General features: G+C 36.9%; 1 protein-coding gene across 14 annotated transcripts in view; it reads right to left on the minus strand.

Annotated features, from left to right (window-relative positions):
- Positions 1-15,054, minus strand: part of LDLRAD4 (low density lipoprotein receptor class A domain containing 4) — a 565,990-nt gene that overhangs the window by 426,791 nt on the left and 124,145 nt on the right. For 2 of the 14 annotated variants that reach the window (XM_074274512.1, XM_074274499.1), the window contains exon 1: positions 6,598-7,305. The exons of the other annotated variants lie outside the window; for them this stretch is intronic. The gene's annotated coding sequence lies outside the window, so the exon portion shown is untranslated. Of the gene's footprint in view, positions 1-6,597; positions 7,306-15,054 lie in introns of those variants that run through there. 14 annotated transcript variants of the gene reach the window in all.

Here is a 15,054-nt window from a genome sequence, read left to right on the forward strand (position 1 = left end):
AAAAAGGAAGCATTCCTATAATACCCTATAGAATATTTGGAGGAGGAAGGCAAGGGTGTCAAAGTTTCAAAAAATCATAGGAACTCTGGTGTGAGGTACGTGTTTTTAATCCTATTTGTACTGACTTCTTTTCATTTCCAAATATATTCTTCTTTCCTCTCCTCTTCCCTGCTCAGCCCTTTCTTGCTATTTTAAATATATATATATATATATATATATATATAATAAATTCAAAAGATATCTGCTTATCAGTTATTCTACCTTTTATTACTTCTATTCTCTTTTGTGCATTTTAAAGGAATTCTATAATGATATTTTTTTTTGTTTCTCTATTATCCTTCTTCTCCCATCTAAGCCCCTCTCCCATTTTGGGGAAAAAAAAGCAAAGCCCTCATAACAAATACACAGTCAAGCATAACAAATTCTCACTTAAACCATGTCTAAAAATGTATTTCTTATGCTGAGTACCTCAAATAGTACATTTTTCCAACTCTTCTCAGAGGCCAAACTTATTCATTATAATTACACAGCTTTCAGCTTTGTTTTTGTTGTTTTATTTTCATTGTTGCAATCACATATGTTGTGTCATCAGACCTGCTTACTTTATTCTGGATTATATCATGTTTCTCTGAATTTATATTTCTCTTTTCTTATAGAATTTTATATTCAAGCATCGTAATTTGTTTAGCTGTTCCCCAGAGAATGGGTACTTAAGTTGTTTCTAGTTCTTTGCTGCCACCAAAAGTATTTCTATGAATATCTTATTAATTATAAGAACTTTCTGTATCTTATGGTACATAACTAACAATGGACTATATTGGTCAAAGGGTATTTTTGTTATTTAGGGGACCTAATTCCAAATTACTTTCTAAAATGCTAGATTAATTCATAATCACTCAAAATCTATTTGTATATCTGTCTTTATATAGTTCCTCCAATCAGACTGGTTTTTTTTGAGGTACAATTAATCTTCAACTTTTGCAAGGATAATATTCATAAGAGACAAATGAAAGTCAAAAATTCAAATATTGATACATTGAAGGTATGGAAAATGAGGGTTAGATTCCTTCAATCACTAAAAACTTTAATCTTTTGCAAGAGATTGCTAAAAATACACTATTCTATATAAAATTCTTTATAACAAAATATTAATTCTGAAAATATGTTCTTTTCCTAACACAGTAACCATAAAATAATTCATAAAATAAACAAAATAAAATTGGTAACATGCAAAACATTTTTTCAAGCTAGTAATTCTCTAGAATTCTGTAAACCTTTGGGCTAGCATGTCAAAAAAATTAATTTCAGACAATCTTCATTTCTTATAACACATGAAATCTATGAATACCATAAATATTGTATAACAAATAAAATTCTTAAAATTAAAACATTTTTTAACCTGAATCTCACCTTCCATTGGGTCAGATGGCAGTGTGATGGCATCATACTTTGTACTATATCGTTGCAAACCTCTCTATCTTGGTCATCTTCTGAAAACCAAGGGGAAGATTGCCAGGGCTTCAATCACTGCTATCAAAAGAGGTCTACACTGGCAAGGTCCTAACATTAACTCTGACATTCTGTCCTTCACAGCTGGTGGATGGAACTGGAAATCTCGAAGGATACATCATTCTAAAATGATCTGTCAGCAACACTTTTGTGTGCTTTTAAAATTCTTAAGGGTCTTGGACTACAGAAGCCCAGCAAGGCAAGTTGACAGTTAACCTTGAGACTATCGATGATGCTATCAGCAGCCTCAATCTCTCTAGCCAGCTGGTAGATCAGGCTGACTGTGGTTTACAGACAATGCAACATGAAGTTTATCTAACACCTTTATCTTCTCACTAAATTGTATCACTGACTTTGCATGTTTGGACTCAGAATCCAGAGAACTTGCCCTCCAGTTTGGAGACAATTGCAACACAAAACTTGATTTTTAAAGGCAAAGAACAAAAACATGCAATGAATACACAAGGAGTTCTTTATAAAGGTAGAATGAACAAAACCTAGTAGGTTATCAGCTGTTCCCAACTTGCTTGCATTACCACTGTGGCTCTCATTTTTTCTCTACTGTGGATAGCAGTGAATGTGCAAGGTTGTTAACAAGAAAGTGAAAATGAAGTTACTAATAAAATCATGGGAATGCTGGAAATCCAGAAAGTTAAATGTGCACAGGAATACTGAATGTTAACTGTTGAACACTTGAAGGCTGAGGCTCCAGGAAAAACTCTTTACAGACCATCAGTTAAAAGGCAAATCCCCTAGAAAAGGTGGTTTATATGACGTTCTGGTGAATGGTACAATAGAAGCCAGCAATATGTTGAAAACTGCAGATATACCTATTTAATAGTTAAAGACAAAAAAATAGCCAGTACAGATACTCTTCATCCTGGTGTGGAAAACAGAAACTCATTTGAGCTACAGGAGGTGGAGCTGTAGAGATCAGCAAATGGGGTCTGAGCTAGATTGTACAAGTTTCTAGAGAGGAAGATAACCTCTTGGCGTAGGATGGGAGGAAAATGAAAGGGAACAGGTAGTCTTAGAATCTGAGCATTTTCTGGGTCTTTTAATTGATTAGAAAAACTATTCTATTGTGAGCAAGAGTGCTAATAAGGGTAGGAGGAGCAAATATTGACAAAAACAGATTCCACCAAGGTGGCAGCGAAAAGCTAGAAAAGAGAGTTCTCCTAAATGGCTAGCCAGGCTATTTGAATTCCTCTTATCCAAGAGACAAATATTAGACTCAGATGTCCTGACCTAGATATGTGCCAGAATCCCTGGCCCTGTACTCACAACACAAGAGTTATAAATAAAAAGAACTTTGCCTTCCCAAAAATCCTATATAAATATAAGCTATTATTATTATTACCTAATTCTCAAGGCTCCTGTCATCCTCCAGATTTTTCACTCTTCTCCTGAACCCCAATATACAGTAACACTACTTCACAATTACCACTGGATCTACCATTCCTAAATCCTCAAGTTTACGAGGCCTCTCTGGAGAAAACCAGATAAAAGTCTGAAACCAAAACAAGTGAAAGAAAAAAATTTCCTAAGATTGTTTCCATGATAGGGAGTTTGATTCTAACTGAAATTAATCTTGAATGTCATAATGTATGACTAAAGCAGATGAAACACTTTTTCCTAAACCTCTACTAAGAAAAACCTGAGAGGGAAAATTATCCATGACTGATGAAGTGAAAGGAGCTGCAAATCCTCTAAGTGGCAACAGAGTTCACAGCATTGCAAAGTTGGATGGACCCCTAGTCACAGATATATCACCCAGATATTTTTTTAACCATTCCCCAAGGCAGGTCAACCCTCCCCAGCATTTTCCTTTGTGGTATAAAGCATGAATTGCAGAACACCTAAAGGTTATTTGCCATTTATAGTAAAGTATAGGCTGAGTTCTAGACACCATATTTGTCTTCCCACCCCAAATTTTGGACCCCAGGAATGTTCCAAGCCCCGCTCAACACAGAGATTCAACCTGAAACCAAACTTAAGAGGTCTTCCTTTAGCCAAGGCTGGTTTCAGGTCTGAGACTTTTTGATGATTTTTATCCCTCTCTGGAGCTGTCTCTGGAAGACACAAAGAAAGACCTCTCCACACCTCTTTATCCTTTCAATACATAGATTCCAGCAATATCATGAAATCAACCTGGAAGAGTGGAAGAAATAAAGAATATCAAGAGAGACTAGATGTTCAGGATGTCTAGAATTTAAGAAAAGGTTCCTTACGTAGTAGTGTTGGAGGAGAAAGGATTGATATATGGGAGAAGGAGGAAGAGAAGGAAGAGGCGGAGGAAGAAGAGGAAGAGAAAGAAGAGGAGGAGTAATACTTTGCTAGCATTTGTAATAATGTTTTAAGCTTTGCAAAGCTGGGAGGTTGCTGCTATTATTATTCCATTTTGAAGAGGAAACTGAAACAAATAGAGATTTGTGACTTTTCCAGATTCCTTAACACTTTTAGGTTTAGGCTCCAGAATAAACTCTCCACAAGCCATCAGCTAAAAGGCAAATCCCTACAAAAGGTGCTATACATTAAATAATGTATAGCACACTAGTATTTTCGACTTGATATGAACTTGCTGAGTTCTATCTCCTGCAATACCTGTCTCCAGTACGCTGGAGCTGGTTCTCAAAGAGTCCAAGGGCCCCTAAAGTTGCCCACAGGTCTTGAAACACAGGGCTGAGGTGTCTAGTGATCTAGCTGGCCCTGAATGAGCTGGATCCTCTAACAGATGATCCTCTAAGGTAAGGACATAGTCCACACTTTATCTCTAGGCAAGTCAACTTAAAGTCTTCCCAGCTTTGCTTTCCAGCATGCTGGCTGTTTGCCCTTTTTTAATACATTCCCCAAAGACGTTGAACACCTTCTCTTTTTAACATCATGTTCAGTCTGTAATTTTTTACTAATGTATAACCCCATGGTTCCACTATAATTTGTCAGTTCCTTATTGTCCTATCTTCTATATTCACACAAAGAACAGCTTTAATACTTTTTAATTTGAGGACTTAATAGCTATCTATTCACATCCTTTTAACAAGAGATTCATGGAATCCACATTGAGGTAAAGTTCCTTTCCTTTAGTAAATATTCCTCAGGTATATTTCAAGGTGGAATTTTTTATCTTAATTGGCAAATAGATTTATTAATATATTTATCTCTCAAGATGGATTGTCCATTTACTGGTATACACAGACTTTAGAAAATTGTGCAGCATTTTAAAAAATATCCAAGTTTCTTGCTGTTGCAGATGCCCATCTTTTTGTAACCTAAAATAAGTATTTCTTCTTAGGGGGTAATTGAGATAGATATAGCTGGGTGAGCAAATAAATATTAATATATTTATCTTTAGACTTTTGTTTTTGAGTTTCACAATAATCTTATAAAACAGATGCTCCAAGTATTACCATCTTAAAGATGAAGAAATCAAGGCCAAGGAAAGTTAAAAGACTTGCCCAAACTCACACAACTGGCAAATATCAGAGGCAAGATCCCAAAGGTCCTCTTGACTTCAAGTTCCACAATCTATCTGCTACATCACATTGCCAACTATATCAATCTTCTGGAAAAGACACGTAGAGTCAACCCTCTTCTTTATACATGGTAAATGATTGAAGAAAAAACATAAGTAGGAAAAAGATAAAGGTCAAAGAGAAGGAGAGAGGAAGAAGGAAGAGGAGAAAATAAGGGAGAGGGGAGAGGGGAGAGGGGAGAGGGAAAGGAAAGAGAGAGAGGAAAGGGGGAGGGAGAGAAAAAGAAGGGAGGAGGGAAAGATAGAAAAGGAAGGAAAGAGAGAGGGGAAAGGGGAAGGAGGGAAGGATAAAGACAGAGAGACAGAGACACACACACAGAGAAAGAAACCATTCATTTATCATTAAGATACTGTTAGATACTTATTTTGCTCCCTGTCTAGTCTAAACAAGGTCTAGGCTATAACTCCAACTGAATAGCCAAAATGAGCAGGCTCCAGGTTACAAAGGAAATCTGGAGTTACCTATAGAATAGAAATTGAAAAGCTGGAATAAAATGCACTAGCCAGTACAAGAAAAAGAACGATGAATTTTTTTGAAACCAAAAGAATATTTGTTAGATAAAATGGTAATGCTCAACCCATACTGGGAGGAAAGGAGGGGAAAAGACTTAGAGCAACCATGAAATCTGTCTTCAAGTAGTTGAAGGGCTGTCATGTGAAGAAAAGGATGATTAGGCTTGTTTTGTTTTGCCCAGAAATGGAGAACGAGGGCCACTGAGTGGATATTACAAGGAGAGGGGTTTTAACTCAAGCTAACACTTATCCAAAATGGAATGGGGCTAGTGAATTCCCTATTATTGTTGTTGCTCAGTTATGTCAAACTCTTCATGACTCCTTAAGGGGTTTTCCTAACAAAATTTCTAAAGCAGTTTGCCATTTTCTTCTCCGGCTCATTTTACAGATAAGGAAATTGAGGCAAACAAAAAATTAAGTGACTTACCCAGAGCCGATCTAAATTCAGTCTCTCCTGATTCCAGGCCCTATCCATTGTACCACCTAGCTAGCCCCTGAATTGCCTATTATTGATCTTTAAAGATCTTCAAAAGGATGGTCATCATTTGTTAGGCATATTGTTTGTAAATGAGATTCCAGCTTTGGGTAGAAGCTAGAGTAGGGGGTCTGTCCTCTTCATTAATTTTGATTAACAATAAATCTTTCTAAAAAAGCAGGAACTGAAAGCTTTCTCTTTTGGACCATAACCAAGTTCTTATTTTATAATACACTACAGGGTTCAGCTTTCCAAATGCAACAATAGCAAAGCTAAAGAAATAACTATTTTTCTGCTATAGCTGGAGAGAAGGCATGGGGCCTGAAAGGAAGAAACCCCAACTAGCCTCCACTAACCTCCTCGTGCATCCAGTTATGAGAAAGTACATCGCAAACATTTTCATTTCACTTTGGCAACATAAATCACATGAGAGACAGTCATCTGCATTTGGCCTCCATCCATGCAAGCAAATTCACAAACTAAAAAATGTAAAATAATTCTCTATAAATAAAAGCAAAGCAGACAAAACACTGCTAACCTAGCCTCCTTAGCACATCACAAAATTTACCTGCTCTTCTCATGAGGTATGTTTTTCTCCAGGAAGCATCCGTCTTGCTGTAGCTGATGTAACAGTTTTCCTTCAAACTAAATACCATCTAACTCCAACCTAGCAAGCTGTTACACTACTCCATCGAACACCCCACAAGAAGCTAACAATTGTGAGGCAAATACCAGGTCTGGTGAACTTTAGCTCCAGAAAATGATCAATCTCATAATGACATTTTAGAGGTCTCTACAAAAATCACATATCCAAATGAGATAAATCCAGTCTCCCAAACGCAGTGCGTTAGAACAAGGAAACAAACAGAGCCTGAGACAGCAGTGAATTACAAATGGCATGCTAATTACCAGTCTACATCCAGAAATAGCTGAAGACTGCAGGATTTTTTTTGTTGTTAAAATAACTACAGCCTTTATTCTAGGGTTGGGCAAAAGCATCTAATTTATTCAAATTCTTAAGCCTCTAAACATAAGCACATTTCCATGGGCTTATTTGGGGAAAGAGGGGGGAAGGGGTCATCAGAGACAGATGAGATGATACCAAGAGTGTGGAGTTGTCATACAATGACAGTCCAACAAATAAGGGTAGCAAAAGGTGAGGCTTCCAGAAAGAAGGAGGAGCCTTTCTTCCTCCTTTATTCTCTTCACAAGATCAGTGCCAATAGCCAATGCTTAGGGCAAAAGGGAAAGTGCAAAAGTAAGTTTGTTTCTTTAAATATATATATATATATATATATACATATATATATATATATATATACATATGTACATATGTATATATGTATATATTTAAATACGAGAGAATTTTCAACCTTAATTGATTATAATAATAATAAACAAAAAAGGACAAAACATTATAACCAACATTATCGTTCCATGGAATCACAGAATACCAGATTTAATTGTTGTTCTTCAGTCATAGCCAGTTTTTCATGAAGTGACTCCATTTGGGGTTTTCTTGGCAGAAATACTGGAGAGGTTTGCCATTTCCTTCTCCAATTCACTTTACAGATGAGAAACTGAGGCAACTAGGATTAAGTAGTCAGACTGCTAGTAAATATCTAAGGCCAAAGACTCAGGAGGATGAGTCTTTTCAACTTGTTTCAACACTTTATCCACTCACCAACCTAGCTTGCCCTCCTTAATTTAGAATTGGAAGGGAAATCCAATATCTGTTTTATAGATGAGGAGGCTTAAGCTCAGACACTTAATCAGGATCTTTATAGTTAATAAATTTCTAAAGCAGGATTTGAATTCAGATCTTCTAATTCAGAGTCTAGTTCTGTCCAATGCATAAAATGCTTTTTGATTCCAAACAGGTTCTCTACTACAGTACTTCTTAAACTTCTTCCATTCAAGACTCCTTTTCACCCAAGAAATTTTTACATGACCCCAGGCACATAATTATATAAGTACACAAATCAAGCATTTACTGATTCATTTCTGATTATTAGTGATCATTTCATGACCTCCACATTCAATTAGGCAATCCCACATGGAGTTGTGACCCGCAATTTAAGAAGTTTTGCTCTAGCGGGTGCTATGTGTCTGGAGACAAACAGAGAAACAAAAATCAATGAACTTGACAGAAATAAGTATGGACTCAGAACAAGAACTGATCTTAAAGTTCTAGCTCTGTTATCAATTTGTTGTATAACCCTGAGCAAGTCACTTCACTTAAAACTTCTCTGTCCCTGAAAATGAAGAATGAAATGCAGTTAAGAATACAAAATTAAATAGTTTTAGAACTGAAAAGAACTTTAAAATTAAGTGGTCTCTCTCCCTCATTTTACTGATGAAACCCAGGGAGTTCATTACTTGTCTAAGGTCACACAACTAACATCACTGTAGGCTAATCCAGGAGACTGGGGTAGAGATGGCACTTTAGTAGACTAGAAAGAGATAGTATCTTAGAGTAATAAAACCTTAGTCCAAATCTTGGCTCTGATACTTAATAGTTCTATAACTTTGGCCAAGTCACTTTTAACCTATGTGGGACCCAGTTTCCTCAACTGAAAAATGAAAGAATTGGACTAGATGATCTTTCAAGTTTCTTCTAGCTCTAAATCAATGATTTTAGGATCTGATGATCCCACAACTCCATTACTCTTACTAGTACACAAAGCAATAATAACAGAAAGTGCAACCAAGCCATTGTGAGGTATCAAGAAGACACCAAGGAAGAGACTTTATACTCCTTTTCCCCTCTGTAATACCTCATTTTCCCATACCCAAGAGAAAACAAAGAAACTGAAAAGTTTTATAAATGACTAGTTTTTCTTTGGAGAGAATCATGGAAACTGAACTACAAAGTCCCACAAAACTTGCCACCTTCCTTCCTTCATTAGTCCTCCCTTGCTCCCAAGAAGCCGGTGACCAACTTGGGGGACTTCATTTCCTCACAAAGAATACCTCCTTGCTACCAGATCACGGTTTACCATTTGTGGTCCCTGGGCACTGCTGTGCGCTCTGGTCCCCCATCATGACCATCTGTTCTGGAAGGAATTAATGAGCTCTCTGACTGAAGAAGTTTGCCACTGTGGTTGGAGAGTCAGACCAAGGGCAAGCAGGCAGAAGGGGAAGTGAGGGATGAGGGGAGGGGAAGAGAGAAGTCTGCAGGGCTTAATCCTCTGGCAATACTCAGTGTCTCAGACAGATCCCTGCACCAGCGCTGACCTGTAGGGGAAGCATCTGCTGAACTTAAAATGTGGCTTCCTGAAGATGAGCTGAGGAGAGGAAATTAAGACTAAGCAAGGGGAGGAGGATTCCACCGCAGCCAGAAAGGCTTCTTAGAAGTCTGGTTGCACTGGCTTCTTGTTCCAGATGGGTTCCAGATGAACTGAGGCAAATTGTCCCTATGATCAAGAACATTCTCCCTAGAGAAGGCATTCTCTTTCTGATACATGGCTAATAGTTTTTTTTTAAAAGGTTGGTTCCTTGTAATCATGGGACAAAGAAAGGTAAACAACATTTGAACCACCAAAAGGGGCAAACCTCGAGAGAAGTCCAGGTGAATTAAATTCTCCTTAATTTCATGTGTGTATACATACCTAAAAAATGGCCAAGATCTCCCATTTGATCCAGGGTTTGATCTATATCTGGCCGCTGGACTCAGATGGTTCTGGAGGGGAAAGTGAGGCAGGTGACCTTGCACAGTCCTCCCTCATCTAAATCCAATTTACTTGCAAGTCATGACATCACCTCCCTAATGCCATGGTCTTCTCCCAGAATGAAGAGCAAAACAATCTCCCCACCCCCAGCCCCATTCACCCACCCCTAAAACTTATGTGACAATCAGATTCTAATTGGATATTCTAGACCTGAGTCTTTCACATTTACTTCTAATTGTTTCGGTCTTCCCATGAATGGTTCCAATTGTGACTCTTTAAGATTTTAAGTTCTGGGGCAGACTTGAACTTTAACCCTGTGTTTGAAGCCCAGCCCAAAAGAAATAATCTTTCTCTCCACTCACCAATTTATGCTTCTGATATGGAGAAGATACTAATATTTTAATATTGGGATTGCACTAAAAGTTCTAAAGTAACATAAATAAGACTCTCAAGTGTGGCAAAGCATTATATTCAACACGAGCCCTTAGGTCAGGAAAATCCTGGTTCAAGAGTTCTCTCTGCCACATAATAGCTATGTAACCATGAGCAAGTCATCTAATCTCTCTGGGCCCCATAGACTCATTGAGATATAATTATACTTGAGTTGTCTTTCAGCATCATTGAAGAAAGTTTCCACACTGGGAGTTCCTTATGCCAATGTGGTCACAGTTCTAACCTCCCTCCCATCATCCCCCCAAAAAGATGTTTTAAAAAAGCTCAATTTAAAAATTCATCCTTTGGTAAACTGAGGCAATCTAACACCTTAATGAAAGCACCACTAACCATCTGCAGCCACAAAAACTCTTTATACATAACCCAAAATAGCTAGAGGCTGAATATAGTCTGCATGCCTCTAGATGGAAAGTCTTCAAGTCCCACAGTGACTTTCCATCCAAGTTAGGTGGAATCTTGTAAATTTTCTTAGCATTTTATAAAAATGACTCTAACCCCTTCCAGAGAAACCTTAAAATGCCTGGATACTACATAAAATCATAAATCTCAATTAAATATTTCACCCTTATGTTAGTTTTAGAAAAAATGGTAATAATACTCCATAGATATTCCTCTAACATCTCAAGGACAATACTGTTCATTTAGGCCATACACACAACAGCCTCATATGCCTGGAGCTTAAAGGAAATCAGGTTATGGAAATGTAAAAAATGCTCAAGAAAATCAGAAATAACACTACCTAGTAATTCACTATTGTTTTGAAATATTTTGGACCATTCTCCAGACTCATTCATTCAGCAAATATTTATTGAGTATTAAGTCAAGATTGGCTTCAGGGTCCTTGCCACCATCCTGTCCACTGTTAGTGTCTGAGGGAGGAAGTAGGGGAAGAGAGAAGGAAAGAAGGAAAAGAAAGAGAAAAATTTGGAACACAAAGTTTTGCAAAGATGAATTTGAAAACTATCTTTGCATGTATTTGGAAAAATAAAATACTATTAAAAATTAAAATTTATGGGAAATGAGTGTAAACTGTGAGCATTGTTTTTTTTTTGTTTTGTTTTGTTTCTCTTCCCAGATTATTTTTACCTTTCGAATACAATCCTTCCTTTGCAACAACAACAACAACAAAATTCGGTTCTGCACACATATATTGTACCTAGGATATACTATAAAATATTTAATATGTATGAGAATCCTGCCATCTAGGGGAGGGGGTGGAGGGAAGGAGGGGAAAAACTCAGAACAGAAGGGAGTACAAGGGATAATGTTGTAAAAAAATTTACTTATGCATATGTACTGTCAAAGAAAATGTTATAATTATAAAAATTAATAAAAAATAAAAATATTAAAAAAATTAAAATTAAAAAAGAATATTTCCATTTCTGGGAAATCAATTCTGACTCTACATAATAGATTACAAAACTTTGTTTCACATTTTCTCATTTTTTCTTGGTATCACCATTAATAATCAATCAATAAACATTTATCCTGAGAAGATAGAAAGCTTAGATGAGACCCAATCCTTGCTCTACAGAATATAAAATCTAAAAGGGGGATAATATACAAGCAAGAAATTTATAATACAAATTATCAGATAACAAAAGAATTGAAAAAAGTGCTATGGGAGGTCCAAGAATTATTTATGGAAAACATCCTTACCAATGAGCAATTAGGGAAGGCTGTATGTTGGTAGCATTTGAGTTAAGTTTTACAGAATGCATTGAAACCTACCAAGAAAAGACATTGGGTATGTGTGTATGTGGCAGGCAGGAAAAAAAAATGTAACTTCATGGAACAAAGTAGTCTGATTTTTTTAAAGTTCTGAACAGTACTCAGTAAACACTGAGGATTCTCTACTTAAGATTTCTGAGCAGAAGAGCTCTGAGATTTCACCTGTGTATGAGGAAGAGTAATTTAGCATTAATCTGCAGGACAAACTGGAGGAGGAGATAATGAAGAAAGGAGAAAGTCTGTTAAAAGGCTGTCGGGATAATCTAAGCAGGTAGCAAGAAGGTTCAGGTAGTGTTATGAATAGAGAAGGCTGCATGGAGATGAGCAATTGCAGGCAGAAATTAGTGACAGCTTGACAGGAGAGATGAGCAACTGAGAAAAGTCAAAAATAAGATGAGAATTTTAATCATGGGAAACTGCATAAACGGGGAATACCACTGGCAGAAAGAAAAGAATCAGAAGAAATAAATACCTTTAAAAGAAAAATATAAAAAGCTCACGGACATGTTGGATTTGAAGTAGTGGTAAAAACAAAGGTGGACTACATAAATTTACACTGAGATTCAAAGCACTCCCTCATCTGTATTAAATTCCCTTCACATAGTCTACAGTCTAGCCAAAGTGGGCTACTGGCTCACTCTTCATCTCCCAATTCTGTGGTCTGCACTTTCCAGGCCCCTTTGCCTGGGATGAACTCTTCCTACACTCCGTACCACCATTCTCCACCAGTGAAATTACTCTTTCTCCTCCAACTTCTCACAGCATTTAGCCTTACTACTTTACTGTTGCATTGAGATGTATCTATCTTAGAATCCCTAATGCCTAGTACAGTGCTTCAATATAAGAGATACTTAAAAAAATAACTGTTGAATTAGCCACTATTAGGTTATGATATCACACACTTTAAAAGTATGCAGCATTATCTAAAATATAATTGAATCCAGTTTCTAGGTACTTAGCCCAGTGCCAGTCTTACAGCAGGCATTCAGTACAATTTTGCTGAATGACTGATGAAATAAATTTTATTAATCAATATAAATTCTTCTTAATTCTCAGGTTTGAATTAAGCAAAATAAATTGATAAAGGGTATAAATCTAAAACGGGACCATATAAATCATCCATCTAACCCACTTTTTTTTTACAGATGAGGAAAGGGGAGCTAAGAGACCTGATTAAGTGATTTCCCCATGATCACAAGGTAGCAAAAAGCAGAGCTAAGATCTGAATCCACATTTTCTGACTCCAAATCTAGGGCTCCCCATTTTGTAAGTTCAAAAAGTCCATTTATCAAATTTACATAAAACAACATTACCTGTTTTGTTGTTGTTGTTTTTTTTTGGCAAGGCTTTTGGGGTTAAGTGACTTGCCCAAGGTAACACAACTAGAAAGTGTTAAGTGTCTGGGGCTGAATTTGAACTCAGGTCCTCCTGACTTCAGGACTGGTACTTTATCCACTGTGCCATCTAGCTACCCCAACTTATTTTTTTAAAGCAACTTCTAACTTCTAGCCAAACAAAATAAAATCAGATAAAATCAGCACATTTCTCACCTTCATAGAAGAAAATCCCTTTCCTGAATTTTAAATGATATTTTTGCTGTGTGTGGAGGCTATTGTAATTCATTTTTGTCTTTTTTTCTGTGAGGCAATTGGGGTTAAGTGACTTGCTTAGGATCATACATATCTAGTATTGTCTGAGATCACATTTGAATTCGGGTCTTGCTGACTCCAGAGTCAATATTCTCTACGGTGCCATCTAGCTGCCCCTTAATCAACTGCTTCTCAACTAGTCTTGTCTCCTGATTCTCACCTTTCACCTGCAGTATGACAGATTAATCTTTCTGTAATATCATATTGAATATTCTCAGAAATTTTAATGATTCCCCCAGAGCTACAGAATGAAACCACACTCCTTAGGCTGTCTGTCAGCCAAATGTCCCAATAATCCAACAGCACAGTACTTTTCCAACCTTATCTCCTATTATCCCCCTTCTTGCACCTACATTTCAGAGCAGGGCTATGTGACAATCCCCAAGATTCTTTACCTTTTCCAACCTGCACACAGTTGCTCAAGCCATTCTCTTTATCCACAATGATGTTCCCATCCCCATACCTGCTCATCAAAATCAAGTGCTTAAACCCATGACAGAATGTGTAGTCATCAAAACAAAATTCCAAATTGCTTATGTCTCCCCCCAAAAAAAATAAATACTGGCTCATTCTTCATTCTGAGTCCTTTACCTCTCTATCATGAGATGGATAGAATGCTTGCATCATTATTCCTCTGGAATTGTAATTGGTCATTACACTGATAAGAAATTAAATGGTATTCAATCACATTTATTTACCAGAACTTGTCCATCTGTTCTCCAGTCAATATATGGGCATCCCATCATATTCCCATTCTTGTCATTTTAAAGAACTAAAAATATTTTTGTGCATCATTCCTTAGAGTTTGTGTTTCTTAGGACTAATCCCTTCCTTAATTTATCCTCCTTTAAATTCTTTCTCCCCACTTCTCTTTCTTTCTTATTTCTTTCTTTCTTTCTTATTTCCTGTTGGCTGAAACATAGATTCTAGAAAGAGGAATAAGATATTTATAATACAAATTGTCAGATTACAAATACATCAGATAAGAGCTCAACAAAGGGCTGTGGGAGGCCCAAGTAGGGATTATGGGGAACATCAGTACTGATGAGAGATTATAAATAAAACATTTGCCCAACATCACACAACTACTAAGTGTCTGGTCTTTCTGACTCGGAGTTCAGAGCTCTAACCACTTTACCATCTAGCTAAATTTATTTTTTCCACACAAATCAAATATATAATTTCTCCTGCCATCACCACCACCATTCTCTCCTCCCATGACTTTACACTGATATAAAAACATACAGAGTAAAACAAACTCTACAAGGAATCTGAGTAACATAATAAATGCAGGTACCAGACTCAAAGTCAGAAAGACCGGAGTTCAGACACTGCCTTAAGATGCTTAACAGCAACTAGGAAATCCAATAGGGCAGTTAAACTGCACAAAAGATAATTGGATGTGGGGACAGGAAGACACAAATTTGATTCCTGACTCAAACACTTAGTAGCTATGTGAGCCCAGACAAGTCACTTAGCCTCTGGGCTTAATTCCTCAATGATAAATAGCACCAACTTTTC

The sequence above is a fragment of the Sminthopsis crassicaudata genome, chromosome 1 (assembly GCF_048593235.1).
Source record: "Sminthopsis crassicaudata isolate SCR6 chromosome 1, ASM4859323v1, whole genome shotgun sequence".
Taxonomy (NCBI): domain Eukaryota; kingdom Metazoa; phylum Chordata; class Mammalia; order Dasyuromorphia; family Dasyuridae; genus Sminthopsis; species Sminthopsis crassicaudata.